At 43.3% G+C, this 7011-nt stretch overlaps 1 long non-coding RNA gene across 1 annotated transcript; it reads left to right on the forward strand.

Moving 5' to 3' along the window:
* Window positions 1-4017: 4017 nt before the first annotated feature.
* Window positions 4018-6264, forward strand: LOC104848601. The gene is made up of 4 exons (XR_776478.1): window positions 4018-4097; window positions 4412-4490; window positions 5643-5738; window positions 6194-6264. It is a non-coding gene; the product is annotated as an uncharacterized LOC104848601 (long non-coding RNA).
* Window positions 6265-7011: the final 747 nt, after the last annotated feature.

The following is a 7011-nucleotide window of genomic DNA, read 5'->3' on the forward strand; positions in this document are numbered from 1 at the left end:
TTTGAACAGATCAGTATGGAGTATTCTGTCTGCTTCTAGTGACTTTACGTGAGGGCTGTCTGCCTCACGTCTCTGTGATGTACCAGAAGATGTCATGTCCCAAAGGCCACCACAGGTCCCTGTTTCCTTAAAAATCTCTAATTGGAGTGGTGTCCTGGGATTATCTTGATGTCCTAGCAGCTGGCACTTGCTAGTTTCCTATAACTATTTTCTAATACTTTATGTCAGGTTTCATGGTTTTACTTAAGTTCCAATTTTGGCTAATAAAATCTTTGTGTTCCCCTGAGGGTACAGATGCCATGTGTAAGAACCAGTCTTTTATACTGAGCCTCTGTAAACACTAAAGATTCTGGGTTTGTTTCCTGTACAGACCTTTTTAGAACATTGTCAGTTAAATTAGTCTCCCCAGATGGAAGCACAGAAAAAGAAATGATCAGGATGTATAGCACGTTGTTTCTAACAAGGTGGAAAATTCATCTGAAATGACAGAAATCCTGAGTAATGACGAATTCTGAGGATTCGTGTGACACAGCTAACAGGCTGATTGCTATGTGCAACTGAGCTATAGCTTAATATCAATACTTACACTCCCTTTTGAATCGAAAAGGAGGCAATTAAAAGTTACTAAATCCCTGGTTTTGAAGTGCTTCTGGTCCCTTTGGGTTTGTCAAAGCTGGTTTGCATCTCTTATTTTGAGAAGTCCTGTCTTGCACATTTGAAAGTTCAGGGACTATTTTGAAATCTGGCTTCATTCCAGAAATAAGTTTTACTTTATTACTTTCCACTCCCTCTTGACAAAAATGACAAAGACTTCCTGAAGGCTAATCTCTTTTGTGGGTCATATGATTCTTTTCATTTTGCATCTGGAGAGGGTTTTCAGATAACAATAGGTTTGGCTATTGGTGAACTGGAGAAAATCCTGTTGCTGTAGAGTTAACAATGAGTGGAATCTCGGTGAAGTATGGTGATTTGTCTGATACAATAGGGGCGGGTGCAGACTGGACTTGCAAGTGTCAGACAGGCTGTGTGGGAAAATGTAATGGACTGCAACTGAGTCAACAAACAGTTCAGAGTGCAGAACTGCTGATGAGCCGGGAGCAAGCAAGCTGGCAACTAAGATGAAGAAGCAGGATTAAATGTATCGCTGCAAAGAAATGGTTAAATTTTTTTTTCTGATTTTTTTTCTTTATTGAGTTTGTTGGTACAATCTAGGTATACAATACAGTTACATTCATCATTGGGATTCTGTACCTTTACATAATAGGTCTTGATTCTCATTTTTTCCCTTGTCCCTGCCCTCCCTTCACCCCCTCCTCCCCTCCCCATTTACAAACACTTTATTTCCATTTTTTCAGTTTCTCATATTTTTTTCCTCTCCCTTATTACCTTTCCCCCACCCTTCCCACTTGCCCTACACCTTTAGCCCTTTACTTCCTATTTAACATTAGTAATTATCTCATTAGGATCCTGTGTACTATTATAGTTTTTTGCACCAAAGAAGCTATTCGGTATTTCAGTCAAAGAAATCTCTGTATGAACATTAAAAATAGGGAATCCTAAAATAAAACTAAAAAGGAAAGTAAAAGAGAAAAGGCAGTGATGTAACATTAAAATAACCCTTAATTCTGGAGATGAAAATGGTCCCTGAACATATTTAAATTGCTTCTTGCTCTTATAGTCTTATCTTATTCTTTTTTTCATTATGTAGAGAATACTTTATTAGTTTCTGTAATCAAATCCACGTAGATATGACCTTACATATTTAGTACGATGTGTTACCCCTATACACATAGAAATGGTTAAATATTTTAAATACAACCAGCAGGGATCTGGAAACTGAGAGGAGTCGGTGTAATGAAACATTAAAAAAACACAAAACAATACACAATTAATAATAACTGTCTCCAACGCAGGTTTGATACGAGGCAGAAAAACCCCGAAGAACCAGTGATCAGAGAAGAGGCTGGAGTCCTCACACTCTTTATTTACATGCACCTCAAAGTTAAAAACAAATGGTGATTAGATTACCAGAAGACTGTGGATTTTTTAAGCTTTTGGCTCTGTTGGGTAAACAGCTTCTGAGTGGAGGAGAATTCACTTGAGCCTGGTGCCCCTGCATTCGCTGGGTAGGCGAGGCTCTCAGATGTGACTCGAAGTCACTGCCTTCCCACAGCAATGCCTTTGGGCCCAGAGTGCCCAGGAGATTGTGGGTCCAAAGTCAGACCTGTGCTGGGGGTCAGGTAGCTGAGCTCCAGGGTCAGTTTAATGCTCCAGCCCCAGTGTCTTTATTGACAAAGGCAGGTTTCAGTTCTTTACATGCTGGTTCCACACAGTTGTTGTCAGGTGTCAGACATAATCACACATGCACAATTAGAATCCACAAAGAGCAGCATCTACACTGGAGTTGAACCAAATGAAAATAAGCATAATACGATGTAATACAGTTAGCAACAGTGTCCTCCTCATTCAAATGATGCCAGCGATGTCCTTAGGCTAAATGATGTCACTTGCCACGGGACCAGGAGGTAGAGAGGAGCAGATCCTGCATCTTCTTAGATTTGGGGACTCCAGATTGCAGGCTGCTGACCACCATTCTAAATCATGAAGTGAGGGATGAAGGGTCTGACAGTATAAGGGAAAATCCAAACTCTGTTTCTCATTCAGTAATTGACACAGAAGATTCCTGGGACCTCTGGCCATCAAGAAGAGATTTCTCCTCTGCCCACTAGCAGCCAGTGATTCAGCTCTGTGGTGCACATCAGCTGGATATCTTTTAATTCACTTTAATTCTAATGCTGTCTATACTGGAAATCGAGTCACACCTGCAGGTTGAGGGCTCAGTCCTGCAAGAGAGCCCTGCCCTGATCAGTCACTAGTCACAGGGAGTCTATTGCCAACTATATCTGTGGTTGAAGGTGCTAAGACCACATACTTGGCTTGGATTAATTTGCTAGACAGCTCACCCAACTAAGAAGCACTCATGTCTATCAGTTCAGTATAAAGAATGTTACCAAGATACCAAGAAAAATATGCTTTGGATAAGGTATGATGGGAAGATATTGGAGCATCCGTGTCTTCCCCTGGCACAACAGGGCCCTCCATGGTCAGCTCTCCAAAGCCCTCTCTATCTGGTATTCTGGGTTTTTCCTAGGCATGAACCATGAACTATTGAATCACTGAGCATTGGTGACCAACTTCATGTGAAAGCCCTCTTCCGTTCCCAGTGTTCAGGCAATGGATTTGAAAAGTCCCAATCCTCTAATCCCTCTTTGGTGTTTCCTAGGACCAGTCACCATCCTGAAGCTCCTGGAGGCTCCAGTGACAGCCACTGGTCACCCATTTGCATATAAAAAGACACTTACAGACTTGGATATTTGAAGGATTTTAGAAACCCTTCTGTGGACCAGAAAGTTGGGATAAAGACCAGAGATATATTTCACAGTAGCACAGGAGCATAGAAGATGGACTTGCTAAGCATGAGGTATAAGGATTTCTTTGGTATGGGAGCGTTAAACTGTGTCTATGGTGTGATTTTCCTTAGGATGAATTTCTACAAAATACTTGGTGATGACCATGACAAAAGGTCACCTCCTGAACATGCTGGGTTCCCTGAGCATTTAATATTGGTAATGAGTAGACTTCGGGTGTCTTCGAATTTTGGCCTGGAAGAAAAATCAATTAAAGTCATGGTGGAAATGAAGCTTACATTTTAGGTGCAGCCATTTCAATAGTTCATAATTTGTTTCACAGGCAGTGACTCAACACTGGATGCCACTGGTCATGAAAGGAATGAAGAGAAAGAGCCACTCTGCTGGGGCTCCTCACCCTGGGGACTGCTGGCTTCTCAGGCCCCAGAGTCCTCGTACATCACAGGACTTTTGTCCACGTGCCTGGCTAGTAACAAACACCCTTCTCACTTGCGTTTTGAAAGCCAAAAAATGTTTTCAGATATTGCTCAATGTCCCTTGAGCTGCAAAATCGAGAATCGTTTCTCTCAAACTGTCTCCACAGACACGGATTTCTGGTAACACATGGGATATATGCATATCAGCTGGCAGAACCCGTTTCTTATGTGCAAAATCTTCATTAGCCAAAAGGTCAGTAGCAAATTAAATGATTTATAAAGCAATTTTCAAATTTGTGCATGCTTCAAATAGTGACATATTTTTCAAATTGATATGAGTGTTACCTTTTTATTAGTAACTATTTTACATTCTAATCAATGAGCACAGCCATTCACTTATTCTGCAATTTTATGTTAGGTCTACTTGTTTCATTCCAAATAAGATTCTGAAGATAGCACAGCAAAAAATAAAGGAACATTACATGAAATCACACATATTAAAGTGTAACATTTGAAGTTTTTTCTCTAAATTTTGTGCACCTGAGTGGCTTTCCTCCATCACACCAGCAGGATGCCTGTAAGAAGGAAGGATAAGTGGATCGTCGTTCTTCAAACACGTGCAACAGCAAGAACCCAAGTAATCAAGGTACGTATGTCTGCACGTGTGTGCATGGGCTGAGAACTGCCCCCAAAGCTTATGTCAATTTGGAAGCACAAACTGTAACCTTACATGAAAACAGGGTCATGGTGGCTGTGACTGTTTTAGATCAACAGGAAGGATCCCTCTGAATTTCAGTTGGGATCTAAACCCAACTGCAAGTGTGCCTATAAGAACAGAGGACACAGAGAGACACAGGAAGAAGGCAATGTGAAGAGAGAGGCAAAGATTGAAGTGACTCATCCACAGGGCAAGGAGTGCCAAGAATTACCTGCAACCCCCAGTAGGCAGGAGAGAGATATGGAAAAATTATCTCTTAGAGCAGTGGCCCCCAGCCTTTTTGGCACCAGGAGCTGGTTTCGTGGAAGACAAATTGTCCATGGACTGGTGGTAGAGGGGTGGATTTGCCAGTTCAAGTGCATTGCATTATTGTACACTTTGTTTCAATATTATTGATGAGATTCTCATAAGAAGGACCCAACTAGATCTCTTGAATGCACACATGCAGTTCACAGCAAGGTTTGTGCTCCTACTGGAGTCGAATGCCTCTATTATCTGATAGGCGGTGGAGCTCAGGTGGAAACTCAGGTGGTGGTGGGTAGCTGCGAACACAGTTGAAGCTTCTCACCCACCTGCCACTCACCTCCTGCTGTGTGCCCTAACAGGCCACAGACTGCCCTGGTCTATGGCCCAGAGGTTGGGGACCCTTCTCTTACACCCTCCAGAAGGAACCAACCCTTCCTGATTTCTGACCGCTGGTCTCCAGAATAGGGAAGGGATGGATGTCTCTTACTTCAAGCCATCTAGTTTCTAACTTGTTATCACAGCCTTAGGAAACTAGTACAGTACGTATGTATGTATCAGTAGGAGTCACACTCCCAAGAATTCCCAAGAAATTCATCGATTCCTTATATCCTTGATCAGCCTGGTATAATTTCATTTTGACTAATCCATCTGTGTCCAAACTGTATTGAAGTTTTCTGCAGAGATGGGATAGAATACTTTTCAAGCATTAAGGAGGCAGGAGATTGGGGCACAGCAAGGCGGCTGGACAGTGAGCAGGCCTGTCAATCACAGAGATTCAGGACACATGCCCAGAACGGCTTTGGAGCCTTGCACTAATACCAGTGTTGTCTCCAGTTCTGGCAGGAGGTCACGAGGGGTTTTGATGGACAGCCTAGATCTGACATCAGCACAGGGATATAGAAGACAACAGCCATTAAACTCACGGGCACGGTGAGTCTTTTCACCGGTTCTCTCTGCTCTTTGCTGGTGCACTTCTCTTCCCTTAAACTGGTTCAGCCTCCCCTGCAAAATGTCTCTTTTCAGCGTAGTTCTTCTCTCTACTTTTCTTCACATGATAACTCTAATACTTTCATTAAATGTAAAACCTCTACATTTTTTGATTGTTTTATCCAATTCTTTGAACAGGACAGCAGCCCAGAAGGGACCCCTGGGCACCTCACCACCCTGTTAACATTAAGATATGGGGAAAAACATCATCTGAGCTCATAGAGTGCCTTGATTATTTCTGGAGAGCAGGGCAATAGCTGTTCAGCATATTTGCAATGAAAACCCAATGGGGAAAGCAATATTGGGAAGATATTATCTCTGGGCGTGGATTCAGCCGCCAGAGGCGGTAGACCAGTTCTCCCCAAGCCTGAGCCATGCATTTCCATCCACAAATGCAGGAAGAGTTGAGCGAAAGTCACTGCGCTGGGATGAAACACCGGGAAGCGGGCGGCTCCACCTCAAAAGAAGAACAACGAGCATTGAGGGCCACCTTGCAGGAAACTGAAGACTGACTAAGCCCAAGTAGCTGGTACCTAAGACAGAAGGTCCAGCAGTAGAGAGGAAAGGACCCCAAGAGCTCAGAGGTGAGGAAGAAGCAGCAGCATTTCCTGGGCTTCGGGAACTCACGGGGGCCGGGATCATGGAGAGCAGGACTGAGATGTCTTTCTGCGTCTTCCTCACCTCGGGCAGGCGTTCTGAGATCCTAAGGTCAGCCGTCCCTTGTCCACGGGAGTGCATCCTTTATGGGCACTCAGAGCCGGACGGTGGAAGTGACTGGGATCCCTGTTCCTGGAGGTCTCCTACCGTGAACATGAGGAAGCTAGATCAGGAAATTCAGGGGCAGACTGCGGAAAGCTGTCTGAGAATGTGATGTGAGGCATTCTGCAAAGGCACACCCACGGTGCCTAGGAAGAAGTGCAGACCCCAGGCCAGCCATCTGCCTCGTGAGGGGCTCGGGGTCAGGAGGATGGAGAGGGATGTCAGGCATTTCTAATTTTACAAACTAGCACTCTCCTCAAGTGTGTGATATTTAGAAAATGGAACTAAATGTTTATATTCAAAGTAGTGAAGACAAGTAAAACATAATAAAATGTATCAGGTATAGTGTATTGTCTAATTCTAGCATCCAGAAATTGAAAAAAAAAATCTTAAAACGATGAATTAGGCCTTTTCTTGCCGTTGTCCTTATTGATGATGAACAGCTCACCCATACATC

This window comes from Fukomys damarensis, unplaced genomic scaffold (genome assembly GCF_012274545.1).
Source record: "Fukomys damarensis isolate Sample0158 unplaced genomic scaffold, DMR_v1.0_HiC HiC_scaffold_6, whole genome shotgun sequence".
NCBI lineage: Eukaryota > Metazoa > Chordata > Mammalia > Rodentia > Bathyergidae > Fukomys > Fukomys damarensis.